The sequence below is a fragment of the Rhineura floridana genome, chromosome 3, assembly GCF_030035675.1.
Source record: "Rhineura floridana isolate rRhiFlo1 chromosome 3, rRhiFlo1.hap2, whole genome shotgun sequence".
Taxonomy (NCBI): Eukaryota; Metazoa; Chordata; class Lepidosauria; order Squamata; family Rhineuridae; genus Rhineura; species Rhineura floridana.
Genome location: NC_084482.1, coordinates 210,763,812 through 210,784,623, shown reverse-complemented (window position 1 = coordinate 210,784,623; position 20,812 = coordinate 210,763,812). Strand labels below are relative to the sequence as shown.

The 20,812-nt window shown below is 46.4% G+C and overlaps 1 pseudogene; it reads right to left on the bottom strand.

Moving 5' to 3' along the window:
• Window positions 1-262: 262 nt before the first annotated feature.
• On the bottom strand, window positions 263-19,838 carry LOC133381421 (oocyte zinc finger protein XlCOF6-like; annotated as a pseudogene).
• Window positions 19,839-20,812: the final 974 nt, after the last annotated feature.

Genomic DNA, 20,812 nt, shown 5'->3' with positions numbered 1-20,812 from the left:
CATAAGTAAATTGGGGTAGCAATTCTGGGGTGGACACATATTTAGACCCAGTCATATTGTGTAACACATAATCCACCCACACACAAAAGGAAAATCAAAATAACGTTATACATAAAAACCATTAGGGTACCATGACTACATACAAACAAAACGTGGGAAAATTATTTATTTTACTTAGCTATTTAGCAAAATGTGTATACTGATGAATTATAAATAAAAGTTCCTTGTCAAGTGGTTTACAAAGAATGTGTCATATGCAGTAAAATGATCAATAAAAATCTACCTTTACAAAACCATTTAAAAAGGAAAATGAATAAATCTGATGTATACAAAGGAAACTACTGTATATGGAAGCACCTACGAAAGTGGTAATTACATACAAGGATTAGCAATATTTTTTTTATTTCTGTTTATTAATCACTTCCCATACAATTCCTGAAAACACCAACAGCCTCCCTGCGAAAATAGGGACACTGCCTGTCTGAAATGTATTGAGAGGGAATTCCAAAGGGTAGACCACATTCCTATACTATACAGAATGGACCTCCTGATGACAAAGTACACTGAATAAGCCCTGCCCTGTAGAGTCCAGGGATTGGTTGGATATATAAGAGATGAGATGATCTTTTAGGTATCTTGGCCCAAGGTGTATAGGGTTTTAATGTTTATAGTCCACAAGATTAAAATTAGATGCAAACCTAACATTGCTAAATTCTGCACTGGCTTACCACTGGGTGACCTTGGGCCAGTCACTGCCTCTCAGCTTCAGAGGAAGGCAAGGGCAAACCACCTCTGAATACCGCTTACCATGAAAACCCTATTCAAAGGTTGCCATAAGCCGGAATTGACTTGGAGGCAGTCCATTTCCATTTCCAAGGAGAGTTAGGATACAGCACATATCCAGCTGAGCTAGATGGGTCCCAACTCAGCCAGACTATGCTGCCATAAGGCCATCATCCTAGCTCAGCCACAACTCAGCCGGCCCAACCCAGCTCAGCCAGGGTCCAGCTGGCTCATTAGGCCAGTATGTATCCCCCCAAAAGGGGGCATTTTGGTGATGGAGTCTGGAATGAGGGGAGGGGGACTTACACTGCTTGGCTGAAGCTCTTTCCACATTACACACTTTTAAATGGTCTCTCACCTGCGCACGTTCTGTGATGTACAGTAAAGGTGACCATTCTGATGGAAGCTCTTTCCATAAGCAATGCATTTCAATGGTTTCTCCCATGTGTGTTCGTTAATGGATGGTAAGCTCACTAATACGCTGAAGCTCTTTCCATACTCCATACATCTGAAAGGTTTCTCCCATGTGTTACTCTTAGTAAATATGCTGCTGCAGCTGAAACCCTCTCTATGTTAAATGCACTTAAATGGGTTTCTCCCGTTGATGTTCACTGATGTGCAGTAAGTTCACAACTTACTCTGAAGCTCTGTCAGCACTCCATACATTTAAATGGTTTCTCCCGTGGTTCTTTGGTGTACAGTAAGATTACCTCTATGGCTCAAGCTCTTTCCACACTCCATGCATTTCACACTTAAGCTCTTTCCACACTTAAATGGTTTCTCCCGTGTGAGTTGTTTGCTATTTAATAAGATTACTGCTCTAACTGAGTAAGGAGGATCTTACATCAGTAGTACACGCTCTGGTAACCTCACGTTTGGATTACTGTAATGCGCTCTACGTAGGGCTACCTCTGAAGACGGTTCGGAAGCTACAGCTGGTGCAAAATGCAGCGGCCAGACTGCTAACAAGAACGAAGCGGTCTGACCATATAACACCTGTTTTGGCCCGCTTGCACTGGCTTCCAATACGCTTCCGGGCCAAATTCAAAGTGTTGGTATTAACCTATAAAGCCTTATACGGCGCGGGACCGCAATATCTGTCGGAACGCCTCTCCCACTATGAACCGGCTCGTACACTACGGTCTGCTACGAAGGCCCTCCTCCGGGTCCCGACTCATAGGGAGGCCCGGAGGGCAGTGGCAAGATCAAGGGCCTTCTCAGTGGTGGCCCCCGAACTATGGAATAGTCTCCCCGAGGAGGTTCGCCTGGCGCCGACACTATCATCCTTTCGGCGCCAGGTTAAAACCTTTCTCTACTCCGAGGCATTTTAATTTTTTGTTAATGATTGTAATGTTTGTAATTTGATTTTAGCCTTTGCTGTTTTTAGACTGTGAAATTTGATTTTAGACTGATGTTTTGTATTATATTGTATTTTATTGTATCTATGTTCACCGCCCAGAGAGCTATTGCTAGTCAGGCGGTATATAAGTTTTAAAAATAAACAAATAAATAAATAAATAAAAAACTAAAGCTATTTCTGTCAACAGGGGGAGAGGGAAGGGGAGATGGGGGGGAGAGGGAGAGGGAGGAGTCACCCCTCCGAGCACGTCTCTTCCCTCCCCGCCTGCTCCTGGCTGCTGCCTCCCATCCGTCGGAGCGTACTGCGATGGAAGATGCTGGTCAAGAACTGTTCCAGCTGCTCTTTGCTCTCCGTGTCCAAAGTGGAGCTGACCGCAGCTCCGTCACTCTCGGGTGAACTGTGCTTGTCGTCGTCACTAACTGATGGGCTCTCCTTCCTGCGCTTCCTCTTCTTCTGCGCACCTTCGCTGCTGCCCCTTGCGTGACTGGGCCCTGGCGCTTCGCCAGTGCCTTCCACCGGCTCTTGCACTGGGAGTGCTGGCTCTGGCTGGCCCCCTGGCAGGGGGTTGACCTGAGTGGTTGCCAGCCACGCAGCTTCGGCTTGGCCTCCCCTACTGAGCGGGACGGCCCCCTCCTGCCCACTCTCCCTCGAGACTCCTGGCTGTAGCGGAGGTGCCGCTGCGGGTTCCCCCACGGAGCGGCTGCTTGAGCTTGGCCAAGGGGCCCGCGGCTCCGATGGTGGCTGCTTGCCAGCGCTCTCTCTCTCGGCTGATAAGGGAGAGTGGGTATTGCAGATCAGGACCCCTGGGTGGGACTGTCTAGCCCCCCTTATCTTCAAAGGAGGTGATCACAAAAGGGGCACCTAGGATTGCTAATTGGATTCCTCCGTTGCCTGCTAAACCCCATAAAAATGAAGGGTTCTTGTTCCCGTTCCCTATTCCTTGACCTGCCTGACTTGCAGTTATGCTGTTGGGAACCAAGCATTTACTGAAGTGAGTATAGATAGGTTTAGGTCTGTTATTTTCTATTGTCTGTTTGAATCTGTCACTATTGTTATGCCAATGCATCTCCTGTTAACCCGGTTGAGGGCAATTAGCTATTAAGGAAACAGACACTGCTCTCTTTTTGCATGTAGCTTTCTCTTCTTTTAAATAAACTACCCTTTAATTAATGGTGTGTATTGCTTGGGGCTCATGACTCTAAATTCAAACCTTGATCACTGGACACTACTGACTACCATTGGTTAATGTGGGTTAATGCTCTACAGCAGAAGGAGTAACAATAGCTCTGCTCTAGGATCTCAGTTAGCGCTCTGAGGTCCCCTTCAGAGTAGGCAGCGAAAAAAAGGAGGGGTGGCAATTCTACTGTAAAACTAATCCTGGAAGAGGGAGAGTTTGCCTGGAAAGCAGTGGCCCAAGGGAATTGGGACTGTTCTCAGAAGCAAAGAACCCCCTTGGGATGCTGAGGTCAAGGGACCCCAGGGGGGCAATCGACACTCCCCTGTGTGGGTTCTTTGATGTAAAGTAAGTTTATCTGTCTGGCTGAAGCTCTTTCCACATTCCATGCAATTAAATGGTTTCTCCCATGTACGTTCTTTGATGTGAAGTAAGTGAACCACTCTCCCTGAAGCTCTTTCCACACACTATGCATTTAAATGGTTTTTCCCTGGTGTGTGCTTGTTGGTGTGTAGTAAGTGTTCCCCTATATCTGAAGCTCTCTCTACATTCCATGCATTCAAATGGTTTCTCCCGTGTGCCTTCTGTGATGTTTACTGCTCACAATGAAGCTCTTTCCACATAACATGCATGTATATGGTTTTTCTCCTGTGTGTGTTCGTTGATGTACAGTAAGCTCAGTTCTTGAACTGAATCTCTTTCCACACTTCATGCCTTTAAATTGTTTCTCCTGTGTGGGTTCTTTGATGTATAGTAAGTTTACCTCTCTGGCGGAAGCTCTTTCCATACTCGATGCATTCAAATGGTTTGTTCCCTATGTGCCTTCTGTGATGTTTAGTAAGTGAGCTGCTGTGGCTGAAGCTCTTTCCACACTCCATGCATTTAAATGGTTTGCTGAAAGCAAAAAGTAAGGTAATTACAACCTCTGTCATAGAACTTCAATATGCCGATGATAATGTAGTCTCCACACATTCAGAGGAAGATCTTCAAACTATCCGATATGTCTTTGCAGAAGCATATAAAAAGCTAGCCTCTCGCTTAACATCAACAAAACCAAAGTGCTGCATCAGCAAGTGCGAACCAATCCCTCTGTAGCACCATCAACCCAGCTTAATGGTGTGATGCTGGAGAATGTTGATCACTTTTCTTATCTTGGCAGCCATCTCTCTGAAAAAGCTGCCATCGATGCTGAAGCTCAGCATCGTCTGAGCTCTGCGAGTGCCGCATTCTCCAGAATGAAGCGTAGAGTGTTCAAGGAACGGGATATTCGCAGGGAGACCAAAATGCTTATTTACAAAGCCATTGTACTACCGACCTTACTGTACACCTGAGAAACATGGACCATCTATAAACGCCACTCCCAACTTCTTGAAAGATTCCACCAACGCTGCCTCTGGAAAATTCTGCAAATTACGTGGGAAGACAGGCGGACTAATGTTAGCGTATTGGAAGAAGCAAAGACCACCAGTGTGGAAACAATGATCCTCCAGCATCAACTTCGCTGGACCGGCCATGTTGTTCAAATCCCTGATCACCGTCTTCCAAAGCAGCTACTTTACTCCCAACTTAAAGATGGAAAATGGAATATTGGTGGACAGCAAAAGAGGTTTAAAGATGTTCTCAAAGCTAATCTAAAAACATGTAACATAACCACCAAGAACTGGGAATCCTTGGCCCATGAGCGTCCCAATTGGAGGTCGGCCATTATCAAAGGTGCTATGGACTTTGAAGAAGCACGAGTACAGAGCGAAAGGGACAAACGAGCTAAGAGAGAGGCACATCAAGCAAATCGTCATCGCACCCGTCTTCCATCTGGAAACCGATGTCCTCACTGTGGGAGGCTGTGTGGATCCAGAATTGGCCTCCACAGTCACTTACGGACCCACCGTTAAAGACCCTACCCTGGAAGACAATCTTACTCAGCCACGAGTGATCGCCAATGAATGAATGAATTCCTTAGTCTCAGCCAACACAGCTCATGGTCAGGGATGATGGGAGCTGTAGTCCAGCAGCATCTGGAGAGCCACGGAGTAGCCACCCCTGATGTAAGGTAAGGCCACTGCTCACAGGTAAGCTCTTTCCACATTCCATCCACTTAAATGGTTTTTCTCCTGTGGGTTCACTGATGTACAGTAAGCTCAGTTCTTGAACTGAATCTCTTTCCACACTCCATGCATTCATATGGTTTCTCCCCTGTACACCTTCGGTGATGTTCCGTAAGTGTACTGCTCTTGCTAAAGTCCTTTCCACATTCCATGCACTGAAATGGTTTCTCCCTTGTGTATTCGTTGATGTACAGTAAGTGCACTGCTGTGGCTGAAGCTCTTTCCACACTCCATGCATTTAAATGGTTTCTCCCCTGTGTGGGTTCTTTCATGTTCAGTAAGTATAGTGCTCTGGCTGAAGCTCTTTCCATACTCCATGCACTCAAATGGTTTCTTCCCTATGTGCCTTCTGTGATGCTTAGTAAGTGTACTGCTGCAGCTAAAGCTCTTTCCACATTCCATGCACTTAAACGGTTTCTCCCCTGTGTGTGTTCGTTGATGTAAACTAAGTGCACTGCTGTGGCTGAAGCTCTTTCCACATTCCATGCATTCAAATGGTTTGTTCCCGGTGTGCCTTCTGTGATGTTCAGCAAGATTACTCCTCTGGCTGAAGCTCTTGCCACATTCCATGCATTCAAATGGTTTCTCCTGTGTGTGGGTTCTCTGATGCTTATTAAGTGTATCTCTCACACTAAAGCTCTTTCCACACTCCATGCATTGAAATGGTTTCTCCCCTGTGTGGGTTCGTTGATGGCTATTAAGTGTACCTCTCGCACTGAAGCTCTTTCCACACTCCATGCATTGAAATGGTTTCTCCCCTGTGTGCGTTCTATGATGGTTAGTAAGACTACTGCTCATACTGAAGCTCTTTCCACACTCCATGCATTTAAATGGTTTCTCCCCTGTGTGGGTTCTTTCATGTTCAGTAAGTGTACTGCTCTGGCTGAAGCTTTTTCCACATTCCATGCACTGAAATGGTTTCTCCCCTGTGTGAGTTCTCTGATGTCCAGTAAGTGCACTGCTCTGGTTGAAGCTCTTTCCACACTCCATGCATTTAAATGGTTTCTCTCCTGTGTGGGTTCTTTGATGAAGAGTAAGTTCACCTCTCTGGCTAAAGCTCTTTCCACACTCCATGCATTTAAATGATTTCTCTCCTATGTGCCTTCTGTGATGTTCCGTAAGTGTACCGCTCTGGCTGAAGCTCTTTCCACATTCCATGCACTGAAATGGTTTCTCCCCTGTGTGTGTCCGTTGATGTACAGTAAGTGCACTGCTGTGCCTGAAGCTCTTTCCACATTCCATGCACTGAAATGGTTTCTCCCCTGTGTGGGTTCTTTGATGTATATTAAGTGTCTTTCTCTCGCTGAAGCTCTTTCCACACTGCATGCAGTTAAACGGTTTCTCCCCTGTGTGTGTTCGTTGATGAATGGTAAGGCCACTTCTCACACAGAAGCACTTTCCACATTCCATGCATTTAAATGGTTTCTCCCCTGTGTGTTTTCGTTGATGTACAGTAAGTGCACTGCTGTACCTGAAGCTCTTTCCACACTCCATGCATTTAAACAGTTTCTCTCCTGTGTGTCTTCCGTGACGTTTAGTAATGCTGCTGCTCATACTGAACCTCTTTCCACTCTCCCCACATTTTAATGGATTTACCCCTGTGTGGGTTCTTTCATGTACAGTAAGGTGCCTACTCACATTAAAGCTCTTTCCACACTTCATACATTCAAATGGTTTCTCCCCTATGTGAGTTCTTCGATGCAAAAGTTGAGAAGTAGAGGATTTCTTCATTCCATTCTTTGATTGGTTTGTTTCAAACTTTCTTGGTTCCTCATGATTTCCAAACACCTCTTTTTGTGCTTCACACTTGCCTATTATCAATGACATCATCTGTGGGTCCGTATAATTCTCATTCTTCCACCGATTATCTGCTATGGGGGAGGAAGGAGAAAAGAAATATATGTTGGATTTTCAAGTCAAAAACAAAGGATCTCATCACAAATCAACCCCAATTAGCTGCCTCTCGGATGTTTACATCTCCACAATTCTCCCCATTTCTCCCTGTATGCCCAGCTGAACCAAAGTTTCCCTGAATATCCTACAGTGTCATCCAACAGCATGAATTCCTTTCTGCTCAGCATACCACTTGATGTCACTAGGCCCAGATGTGTCTGGGTTTTCTTCTTACTGCAACACAACTCCATTATACATTTCTAAAATGATATGCCAAAAGCAACGGGGTGAGCGGGAAGAGAAGGGCAGCAAGGCTGCAGAAGAAGCAATCCTGGCAGTGCTCACTGCTCATTTTTTTCTATGAATTTGATGGCAGTCAAAAGTGGTGGTCAGATAGAAATACAGGAACACAGTGAGAAGCCTGATGCTTAATCGGACCATTGGACCCTCTAGCTCCGTACTGTCTACACTGGCTGGCAGCTGCTCTGCCAGATTTCCAATGAGGACAGATCCCTGTGCCTGAACAACATTTGCAGGAAGCAAGTCTGAGGAACTGAGGCACATAATGGTAAAGAGAGATGACATTCCAAGGCTTATTGACCAAACAACAATTGACAAATCGCCAGGTCCAGATAGTTTCCCCACAACAGTCCTGAAAGAACTCGTATGTGAAATTGCTGACGTGCTAACAAAAAGTAACTTCTTCTTAAGGTCAGACTGCATGCCTGAGGACTGGAAAATGACAGATGTACTACAAATTATTCAAAAGGGATCCAGAGGGAATCGTAGAAATAGCAGGCCGGTTAACTTAACGTCTGTCCTGGGAAAACTGGAGGAAAGTATTTGTTAAAGATAAAATTACCAAGAGTAGAGAGGAACAAGGCTTGGTGTAGTTTCTGCAAGGGAAAGTCCTGTCCCTTGAGAGTATAAATAAGCATATAGATAGAGGTGAGTCAGTGGATGTGGTTTACTTGGGCTGTAAAAAAGCTTTTGACAAAGTACCTCACCAAAGACCCCTGAATATCTTACAAGTCATGGAATAAGGGGAGAGGTCCTCTTGAGGATCAGCAAAAGTGGCCTTTGAAGCAGCCTCCCCCCTCCTTTAAACACACCTCTTTTAAAGGACGGAGGAGGCTGGTTCAAAGAGGACTCTGCACCTTTAAGACAGTCACCGTGCTCTCAGTGGGGAATGTGATGTTCCTCTATTAGTGTATATATGGTAAGTGCTGTTTGTATAGGAGATACATGGTAAGTGGAATGAAAGAGGAGGGGGGAGTGAATGGGCAGTAGAATGCTAGATGATTGGCTGAATGTTTAAAATGGCTGACAGTATAAATGGAAGGAGGACAAGTAAATCTGGGTGGATGTGAGGTGGAAGGTGGATGTTAGTGGGTTGTTTTGGTGGGTTTATGAGAGGAGAGTGTGGAGTTTGGATTAATACTAAGACCAGTACCTCAGGAATAGATGTAACCATATGCTTAAGTGCCTTTTAAAGTAATCTTGTTATCTTTGTTAGTTAATAAATACTTTTGGTTTACCAAAGGCCTGATCCTTGGCTGGGGTTTCACAGACCAGAAGGGAGGGTAAGGTAAATACCAAGGCTGAAGAGTGACAAATGGTGGCAGTGGGGAAGGGAAGAATAACACCACAAGTATTCAGAGCAAACCAGAAATATATGTATCTGCATTGATACAAAGGGAGTGGGACAGCTTAAGCACGCAGTCACAGAGGTAACCTGATTGAGAGAGACTCAGGCAGAGTCTCTGGGGATACTGGTTATAGAACGTGACTGGTGGTGCTGCCTAGCAGGGGGATCTGGTGAGGTCTATGCTTGAGCGGAGAGAGAAACCATAAAAAAGGATGGTCTGGACTGGTGGAGTCCCTGGTGGTGCCTAGTGACAGGCAGTAGCCACGAGCAGGTAGTAACCTGACAGGGAGAGCCAGGGAAGGACCGCCACAGGTGGTGGCAGCAGTGGGATACGAACAAAGGAGACTACGTCACAGGTGGTGGCAGTAGCGGTGGGATACGAACAAAGGAGACTATGTCACAGGTGTTGGCTGTAGCGGTGGTACGAATACTAGAGAATCCCTAACAGTGGTGTGGCAAACAGAAATAACAAAACAAGATTACTTGTGAGAGTGACTGGCAAAGAGTGTGTGGCAAAGAGTGAGTGACCATGGCTGAATATATAAAAATGAAAAGAGAGGAGCTGGTGGAGAAGTGCATAACATTCAATTTACCTCACGAGGGTAAAGGGGTAGATGAATTGAGGGTAGCACTTATAGGATTTGCAACTGCCCAGCAAAAACAACCTGTCAGGGAAGAGACCCCAGAAGGATACTTAAGCAATCCCGCTTGTATAGAGTATTTGAGAGAGAAGTTGAGGATGGAGGCTGAGGAAAAAGACAAGCAGAGGGAGTTGGAAATTGAGAGAATGAGAATGGGGTTTGAGGAGAGGGAGAAGCAACGAGCATTGGATGCTGAATTACAGGTGGAAAAGTTAAAGTTTGAAAGGGAGAAGTTTCATTCTGATGAAACAAGAAAGGACAGAAATGAAACAAAAATAAAAGTTACACCAAAAGACTTTGCAGTGTTTGAGCCTGGACAAGATCCACAGATTTACCTCAGCACTTTTGAAAAGGCAGCTCAATTGTGGGGGCTACCAGAGGATAAATATATGCAATATTTATCAAACCTGATTAAAGGGGAATTGGCTGAGGTATACCAATATTTCCCCTCAGACAAGCCCGTCACCTATGCTGAGTTTAAAGAGGCAGTATACAAAAGGTTCAGACTGGGACCTGACTATTTTAGAAAGTGGTTCCGAAACTGTCAGATCCAAGCAGGGAGGTCTTTTGTTGAACTGGGAGCTAAGTTGATGGATATATTTGGAAAGTGGATGAGTAGTGCCAAAGCTCAGTCAGTGGAAGAGGTGAAAAGCCTCATGATACTGGATCAATTATTCCATCAGTTACCACCAGAAATAAGGCTCCTGGTCAAAGACCGTTCCCCTACATCTGTGCAGGAGGCCGCAGAGATGGCGGATCACTTCGCCTCCAATAGAACTGGCTGGGTGGGGAAAACATCAAGAGAGTTTAAACCCAGACCATATAATGCTGGCAGAAGGGATGTGGTACCACAGCGAGTGAGTCCTCCAGTAAAATCTGAAGGGCACAGGACACCCCAGAGTGGATCTGTGTACCCTAAAAGTGAGGAGAAATTATGCTACAAATGTGGTAGACCGGGTCACCTACGTTTTCAATGTGAGGTTGCCAACCCCATTAGTAATCCTGCTCAGGCAAGGGCAGTAAAAATAGAACCAAAAGATTTAACCACAAAAAAGGTTCAGTTCTGCCAGATAAACTGGAAAGAAGTAACAGACCTTGATTCAAGTCTGAGAGAGGAAGTGAGTGTACAAGGGGCAAATTATTGGGCATTGCTTGACACTGGTGCCGCTCAGACATTACTGAGGCCAGATTTAATAAAATCTGAAGAAATATTACCTCAGGAAACAGTGAATATCCAAGGAGTGAGGGGTCAACCAGAAAGCTTGCCTGTGGCCCTGGTGAAAATGGCGTGGAGAGGCCGAGAGGGCAGATATAAAGTAGGCATTAATGCCCAACAACAAGAACCAGTGATACTGGGAAGAGATGTTATGGGGGCACAAGGGAAAATATATGTGGTGACCAGACAGCAACTTGGCAGAGAAACAGAAGCCATGTTAAGGGGGGCTGAAGGAAACAGGGTGGAATCTGTTTACGAGCCTCAGGTCCCCATAGCAACCCTTGGCAGGCCTGCTGAAGGAGACAAACTGTATCAACTGGTCTCTGGGGAAGAGACAGAGCATTTCAGAGAAGAACTGAATAAGGATACCAGTTTGAGTCAAATAAAGGAACAAGCCCTGACCCAACAGATTCCTTTCACTGACAAACTGAGGAATCAAGTTGTGTGTGAGAATGGGATTTTATATAGACTGTGGATGCCTGCTGAGAGAAAGGATGAATGTGAACCAGTGAAGCAATTGATAGTACCTAGCAAATACAGAACCAGATTGCTAGAGGTAGCCCACGATGTCCCATGTGCAGGACATCTGGGAATAAAAAAGACCAAGAGGAGATTGGCAGCACACTATTATTGGCCAAACATCTCCAAAGATGTAAAACAACATTGTCTATCTTGTGGTATATGCCAAAAGGTGGGAAAAAGTGGAGTAAAGACTAAGGTATCCTTAAAGCCCCTTCCTATAATTGGACAACCCTTTTATAGAGTGGGAATAGATTTGGTAGGCCCTTTTTCTAAACCCACAAGGCATGGCAAGAAATATCTATTGGTGGTGGTGGATTTTGCCACCAGGTACCCAGACGCAGAAGCACTAAGATCTGTAGAAGCCCCTGTGGTGGCAGAGGCTTTATTAAAAATCTTTATGAGGCTGGGTTTCCCTCATGAAGTACTGACAGATCAAGGCAGTGTATTCATGGGAGAAGTGATGCAATGTATGTGGAAATGTTGTGGTCTAAAACATCTAAAGACCACTACTTACCATCCCGCCACTAATGGGCTAACTGAGAGATTCAATGGGGTTTTGAAGGGCATGATAAGAAGCTATGTTCAAGATCACCCACAAGACTGGGATGAACGGTTGGGATGCTTCTTATTTGCATACAGAGAAGTCCCTCAGGAGTCAACAGGCTTCTCACCCTTTGAACTGATGTTCACTAGAAAAGTGAGGGGACCTTTGGAACTCTTAAAAAATTCATGGGAAGGAACCCTGGGAGAGTACAAAACATCTGTAGTAGATTTTGTATTGGAATTCCGCAATAAATTAACATCAATGATGGAAGTTGTGAAAGAGAATCTCAGTCAAGCTCAGCAGAAGTAAAGTTTCTGGTATGACAGAACAGCCAGGGAACGTGTGTATGATGTGGGAGATATGGTTATGGCATTCATACCCAGGAAACATGACAAATTATAGGCTAACTGGGAAGGACCATATACCATAAGAGAAAAGCTTGACACAGTGACGTATGTAATGACAACAGTATTAGAGGCATTAAGAAAGGCAGGCCTCACAATAAAAGCGAAGAAATGCCAGTTTGGGTTGAAGGAGGCGGTCTATTTAGGACATAAGGTGGGGAGTGGGAAAATCACCCCCTTATGGAGCAAGGTGGAGGCAATACAATCGTGGCATATCCCCTTAACCAAAAAACAAGTTAGGGCATTTCTAGGTGTGGCTGGTTTTTATAGGAAGTTTGTGAAAAAGTTTGGGGAAATAGCAACCCCCTTGCATGAATTGACAAAGAAGAAGTGTTCTGAGCGTGTGGTATGGACGGATGAATGTCAGAAGGCTTTTGATCTGCTGAAGCAAGCCTTGTGCCAAGGACCCATATTAATAGCACCAGACTATGAGCAACCATTCATCGTGGCTACAGATGCGTCAGACCTCGCGCTGAGAGTCGTCTTGCTGCAGGAGAGAGAAGGCACCAGACATCCAGTGGCGTATCTGAGTCGCAAGCTGATGCCGAGGGAGAAAAACTATTCGTCGGTCCAAAAGGAGTGCCTAGTGGTCGTGTGGGGACTGAACAAGTTGCGCCCATACGTGTGGGGACGAAGATTCACAGTAACAACGGATCATCGGGCCTTGTTATGGTTGCAGACTATGAAAAACCATAACACTATGCTGCAGAGGTGGTCCTGGGCCCTACAAGACTATCAAGTGGACTTCCAGTTCATAAAAGGCAAGGACAATGTACTGGCCGATGGACTTTCCAGGCAAGTGGCTGGAACTGCAGTGACGTGACCAGACGGAGGAACAAAGAAAGACATTTTCCCCATAGAGACTTGTTATATTGTTAACGCGACATATAAATCCTGGAACAGGAATAATACTCTGCCGTTGTTTTAAGGGGGGGGAAATGTGATGTTCCTCTATTAGTGTATATATGGTAAGTGCTGTTCGTATAGGAGATACATGGTAAGTGGAATGAAAGAGGAGGGGGGAGTGAATGGGCAGTAGAATGCTAGATGATTGGCTGAATGTTTAAAATGGCTGACAGTATAAATGGAAGGAGGACAAGTAAATCTGGGTGGATGTGAGGTGGAAGGTGGATGTTAGTGGGTTGTTTTGGTGGGTTTATGAGAGGAGAGTGTGGAGTTCGGATTAATACTAAGACCAGTACCTCAGGAATAGATGTAACCATATGCTTAAGTGCCTTTTAAAGTAATCTTGTTATCTTTGTTAGTTAATAAATACTTTTGGTTTACCAAAGGCCTGATCCTTGGCTGGGGTTTCACAGACCAGAAAGGAGGGTAAGGTAAATACCAAGGCTGAAGAGTGACAAATGGTGGCAGTGGGGAAGGGAAGAATAACACCACAAGTATTCAGAGCAAACCAGAAATATATGTATCTGCATTGATACAAAGGGAGTGGGACAGCTTGAGCACGCAGTCACAGAGGTAACCTGATTGAGAGAGACTCAGGCAGAGTCTCTGGGGATACTGGTTACAGAACGTGACTGGTGGTGCTGCCTAGCAGGGGGATCTGGTGAGGTCTATGCTAGAGCGGAGAGAGAAACCATAAAAAAAGGTTTACTGGTGGAGTCCCTGGTGGTGCCTATTGACAGGCAGTAGCCACGAGCAGGTAGTAACCTGACAGGGAGAGCCAGGGAAGGACCGCCACAGGGAACTCTTGCGTTCAGGTCCTGCTTGCGCATTTCTCATCGGCATCTGCTTGGCCACTGTGAAGACTGGAAGCTCAACTTGATAGGCGACTGACCTGATCCACCAGGCTCTTCTTATGTGCTTACAGGCATCTAAGATGTCCTCAGGAGAACTCTCATCCTAATGAGTTAATCCACCATCATTACTTTCACACAGTAACTGAAAAATCCTTCAATTCCCAGACCCAAAAGGGTTCCACAACACAGCTAAGCATCTACCTGCTGGAGTCTCCTCTTCTTTGGGATCCTGGATCACTGGATCTTCTCCTCCTTCCCAACAAGAGTAGAGGTACGATCCTTTCAAGGAAATGGACAAGACTAGTTACTTTTGACCCCCAAATATTCGGCCACTCCAAACAGAGCCATTTAAAGGTAAGAAGAGGTCTAGTTTTGATTGTGTAACTCCTGCACCCCATGAATGGGACAGGACCCTGTGGACCCAGCTGGATGAGTCTGCGACTTGCAAACATACATTCACTGGACATAAAATGTAGCTTGAAAAGCCTGTTGGGGATGACACTGCAGAACTTCCCAAAGGCAGCTGTTTTGTTTAGGGCCGTGTCATGTTATCACACCGAAAGCCAAAATCACCCTGGGAGCTGTCCCTCCTCCTGTCCCAGTTAGCATGCCAGGGGTGCCCTTCAAATGGTGTGTGTGTGTATGTGTCTGTGTGAAAGTGAGAGAGAGAGATGCGGCACCCTCATGAGAATGGCTGGACGGTTCCCTGAGTGGGAGTCAGGGAAGGAAGGTGCTGCAGGGTGGGAGACTGGGGTGGGAGACTGAGAGTCACCCAGCGTGCGGGAGGAGTGCAGCGGGGAAGATCGTAGATACAGTCATAGAGGAGAGGCTGACAGACCTTGGCGTATTTACCCTTAAGAAGGGAAGACTGAGGGCAACTTCAGAAATATAGGGTCCCTTCACAGCCACGGCCCCTTCTAAGATGATACAATCTTCTAAGACTATAGAATAATCTGGCCAGGTTTGAATTCTGCCCTCTGCTTTTCCATCACCGTTTAAAAGTGCTGTCTCACTGTCAGAGATTCTGTTTCAATTATGAATTCAGTGTCTACGCGTTTATCTGCTGCTGCTTCCAAACTGCTTGATGATGCAGATGGGATGCTCTCATCAGGATTCACTGTCTCTTTTGCAATTACCGAGTTCTCACTAAATGACAATTTCCAATAGTAGGAAGCACAGATTGGATTGCATGGAATGGTCCAAAAGTCCCAGGAAGGTAGGAAACTGCGTTATAGCAGGTCAGAGTCTTTCTCCATCTAGTCTAGCCTTGTCTACTGCAAGTAATACGGGATCTCCAGGATCTCAGGCTGACACAGAACCTTCTCACCACCTTTTACCTCATCATTCCTCCACTCCCCGCTGGAGATGCCAGCTATTGAACCAAGAATCTTCTGCATGCAAAGCTGGTGCTCTCTCACTCACTTCTAGACACACATTTCCAAAACAGCATCCCTGAAGTGCAGGATTCAATAGTATGAATACTAAATTCACACTTCCTGCATTTATCAGGCAAGAAACCAAAGAGTGCCCTTACCTAGAGAGGCCACCGTCTTGTAATTCTCCTCCATGACTTCCCTATGCAGAGCTCTCTGCTCAGGATCCAGCAGAGCCCACTCCTCTGTGGTGAAATACACAGCCACCTCCTCAAAGGTCAAGAGAACCTGGAAGAAGAAGAGGAAAATGCAGTATCTCCAACATGCTCCATTCTCCCAGTCTGAAAGGGGACGGGGCCACAGGGCAGTTGCAGGAGGGCTTTTGTTAATGTATCAGCCCCTATAACTAGGTCACTTTGTGATCTTGCAGTGATGGCCTCCAACTTGGACAGCTTTAAAAGATTACCCAAATTCATGGAGGAGGAGGCTGTGAAGAGCTACTAGCCATGACGGCTATGTTCTACCTCTGAATACCAGTTGATGGGAATCACAAGAGGGGAGATTGCTGTAGCTCTCGGGTCCTGCATGCTCAAGGGCTTCCTGTAGGCATCTGGTCAGCCACTGTGAGAACAGGATGCTGGACTACATTGGCCTTTGGCTGGTCCAGCTTCGGGGCTCTTCTTAGGCAGCATTAAAAGTAGAGGGAAAAAAGGCAGATTCTCTCCCTGCCACCCAACCCAGAAAGAGGCACCTGTCCTCTCTGTCAACTAGGCCACCTCTTGGACTCTCACAGATTTTGCCACAATGGGAAACAGCTCTCAAGAGCCTGTAGGGGAGGGACAGAGGATGGGAGGAATGTTCTCCTTCATACAAATGTGGAGGTGAGGGGTGTAAATATTATAAGCGGCCCAAAGGTCATGTGGAGAGATAAAGGCCATAATCAAATATAAGCACATGGGTTTCCTTGGATGGTTTCCTTGGATGTTTCCCTTCATGCTCAATTTGCTTCTGGATGCCCGACCTAAACAGGGCCTTAACCTTTGGTCTGTAAGTGTCTTGCAGACCCCTTCACACTTTCTTCCAGACTGTCCTTTATGCCAGGGGGTGGGGATCTCACCTCCTTTGTCACCACCAGTCAACCCAGCCACCTTGGGCCCCCTCCCATCTCATCTCCAGTTTCTGCAAAGCCTCTCCTTCCTGCCCGCCAGTCTCTCCTCCAAATTGTCCCCCATTTCAGGCTGTTATTGGGCCCCCTTCATCATGTCTCGTGCATATTTTTGTATGCATCTCTATCTCTGAGGTGAGATGAGACATCTCCAGAGGCTCCATCGCTTACCCAGGGTTTGGTTCCCCGGAATGCAGGTCAGCAGAGACTCTGGTGTCTTTAGGATATATAGTTTCATTTACACATTTATACAACCTGAGCGTAAGATGGAGGGCTTCTCGGCATTAACAGGCCAACAGATCTTGGTTCCCCATCAGGTTTCTAGAGGAGTCCCCCAAAGCCATAGTTTTGGGATTGAGCACAGACAGCAGGTGTCTGTGTCTTTCAATGTTGCTTCAGACTAACTCTACCACAGACCACTTCTCAGCTCTAGGATGAGGGAGCCTCCAGCCAGGGGAGGAGCGCCTCTATCCTGCAAGAGTTCCTATGACAACACATTGCTCCACTGCCAAATCTTTACACATGCTAATGGGTACCACTTGACAAATCTGGCTGGACCCATTAGCTTATGAAAGGAACTAGTCTGACTAGTGAAGCAGGTTTTTTTGCCTACAACTTACCCTAGAAAGATTCCAAATCAGAGGCTGGAAAGGGGACTCAAAGACACCATCCATCCCAACTCCACAATCCTATAAGCCTGTCATTAAAAACATGTTTGCATATCAATCAAATATCAGGTCCCTGACAGTTGGCAGTCAGTACACTTTGTACATATACTGCAAGGCAGGAGTGGATGAGGTCAGTGGCTCTATCTTGCAGCTCCCTGGGGATGTGGAAAGCCTCTAACTTTCCCATCGGAAATAGCGGAAGAGGAATACTGAGCTGCATTCAACCCGGTCCAGCCCACTGGGCAATGAAAAGCATTTGAACTACTTGCAACACATCTACTTTAGAAAGAGCTGGACAAATGGCTGGTATTATTTATTTTGATAATCTGAGTTAGCTTTTAGATCCAGTGTGGACAACCTTTTACAGAATTAAAGCTCCCATCAGCCCCAGCAAACATGGGCAATGGGAGTTGTAGTTCACCCCCTCTGAATATCGCTTATCATGAAAACCCTATTCATAGGGTCGCCATAAGTTGAATTGACTTGAAGGCAGTCCATAGGCCTGTAGGTAACTGTAATTGTGCAGGCTACAAAGATTAAAGCCTTATACAGTCAGTGTCTCTTTTTCTTTTGCGGGTCTGTTTAAGACCTTTCTTTTTTAACAAACTTTTTAAGTGGAGACTTTTATCCCAGTCTGTATCTGTATTGGCGTTGAAAATATTTGTAATCGTTTTGATATATGAAATGATTTTTGTTTCCATTGGTGGTGTTTCAACAGTCTTTATGGGAAGTGATTAATAAATGGAAATAAAAATAAATAATGCTAATCCTTGTATGTAACAGCCACTTTTGCTTTTCTAAAGGTGTTTTTAAATATTGATTTTTCTCTTATTTTTTCAGTTTCACGCTACACTGCAGTTCACCTGGCCACAGACAGGTGGTGCTGTGAACTTATTATAGAGTAAGTGTCATCATCATCATCCTGTAAAGAGCTAACAATGGGAAACATAGTTTGATGCCTTGTTTCTTTGTCTTCACAACAACACTTGTCACTGGGCTGAGGTCAACAAATGGATTTCACTTCTGAGCGGGGATTTACATCTGGGCCTCTTGGGACATAGTTCAGTATTAAATTGTAAGTAATTCTAATAATAAGTCACACACAAACACTTGCACAGATGTGAAAGATCACGCATAGTGGATGTCCAGAATTTAGAGCAGCCTCTTGGGACATAGTTCAGTATTAAATTGTAAGTAATTCTAATAATAAGTCACACACAAACACTTGCACAGATGTGAAAGATCACGCATAGTGGATGTCCAAAATTTAGAGCGGAGGTAGGCCAAAATAATCACTGGCCCAAGGTGAGCCAGGGAACTGTGTCGCCGGGACAGGGATTCAGTAGGGGGCTTAATTCTGGGTCTCCCTGGTAGAGATGTGAATGCTCGGAAAAAATATCAGGGAAAAAAAAACCTTTTTTCTGATTTTCCCTCTTGAGCCTTCGCATCCCTACTAGTGCAAGTGCAGTACTCTGCAGTCTCCTCCAAGACTCCAGTGCCTTTGTGTACAGATAAAACTTCTGACTTCTCAATGGCTAAAATGTGGCTGACTGTAAGCGTCACATCCTTTGTTCCACCCCATTTTGACCCTGTCCCTGCCCACCACTGGAAAGTGGCCCCTGGAAAGCCGGTCCTGAAAGAACGTGGCCCTCAGGCTGGAATGCGGCCCTCAAGTTTCCCCCACCTGCGCTAACCACTGCATTACACCCAGCCATTCATCTAGGCCCACCTCACAGGGTTGTTGCAAGCATTGTGGACCAGGCATTGTACGGTGGACCCTCTGTAGCACCTTGAGGCCCTCCCGCCAACATGGGTATTCCCAAGGTAAGGGGTGAAGGTGGGCAGGAGGGAGGCGGGCAGTGTCAGCAGAGGAAGACCCTCAGCCCCCTCCGCTGGGCCAAGACTGCCAGAGAAGCTGTGATCCACCGGGGGGGGGGCTTTGACATCCCCCTTCAACACACTCCCAAGGGGAGGTCTGGAGAAGGCCCTTAACCCCATTTATTTCCTCCAGATCTGGGGCCCAAAGGCATCACAATAAACCCTCTTTTCTGCCCCAAAGTGCCCCTCCCAGGAAGGCTGTTTCCTTCCCAGCCCCACGCGAGCAGCTCCACATCATGCCCCCCAGGAAGTGCCCCCCCAATAAAACTGCCGCCTCTCCACCCGGGGTCCCTTCAAAAGACGCCCCCCCCTCCGTTTCTCCCTTCCCCCTTCCATTGTCTGCGGATTCAGGAGAAAAAAAGCAAATCCTCCCCCCCCTGCACCTCTCTGTCCTCGGCGCGCTCCAGGCTCCGCCCCCTCTTTGCTCTTAATAACGAATGGAGGCCAGGGAAAGGCAGCACTATCGCCACCTGCCGGCAGAAAGCTCGCAGCACGCCCTCCCAGCCTTGCCTAGAGCGTAGCAGCCTTAACAAAGCGGCAGAGAAATCTCCGCTCCGCAGCCCCAAAGAGGCTTATCTGGAAGGGCCAATCCCACAGGCGAGCCTGTCGCCCCCTTCTCTTCCTTGCTTACGAGTGAAGAGTTCCCCATCTCCGTTTCAGTATGCTCTCCCCCTTTTCCTCTAAACCGTCCTGCCTCTCTAGGAGCCAGACCTCTGTCCTTTGACCCGTTGGAGGACTGAATGGCAGGACCTCCCCCTCCCTCCTCTGCAAGGTCCTTCCCCTCCCCCTGCACAACCTCTCGGGTCTTTGCCTCCGCCTTCAAAAGCACAGACCCCACTGAAGGTTGTAGCTCCAATTTGCGGAGGGGGGGGAGGCAGTAAAAAACCCGACTCTGCCGCACACACCCCGCCCCCTGGGCTTCAGTGCAGCTAGCGGTGGCGTAACATTTTGCATCCTCACGAGCCATCCGATCCCCCAGTTGTGCATCCAGCTGCCAGCCGTGTTCATTCATTACCCAACTCAGGTTGCAATTTGGTGCAGTCCTTTCCTATTTTCTGCCTAGGAGCCTCCTAATGAGTCAGACCATCGGTCTATCTAGGGCAACATTCCCTACACTGACTAGCAGCGACTCTCCCAATTTCAGAGAAGCTTCTCTCCCAGCCCTTCCATATTTGTCTAAACCAACCGGATGAAGGGATGTTCTGGATGCAGACAAAGTGGAACAGGTTCAGAGGAGGGCAACAAGGAAGATCGGGACTGGAAACAAAGCCCTATGAGGAGAGACTGAAAGAACTGGGCATGTTCAGCCTGGAGAAGGGAAGAATGAGGGGAGAAGGGACAACACTCTAAAAATTTCAAGGATGGTTTTAGCTGCCTTGTGTATCTGAATGCCTATTTCTAAATCTTCATATGTATAAGCATGCAAACTTACAAGATCTGAACAGGGTGGTTCATGACAGATGCTCTTGGAGGTCACTGATTCATAGGGTCGCCATAAGTCATAGTCGACTTGGAGGCACATAACAACATAAGCATGTAAATTAGCCTATGCACATTTTATGTAAGTTTATGTCTTCTCTTGTTTTATTTTGTGGGGTCTTTGCTTCTGAGAACAGTCCCACCCCTCTGGGCCGCTGCTTCCCAGGCAAACTCTCCCTCTTTCAGGAGTAATTACTTC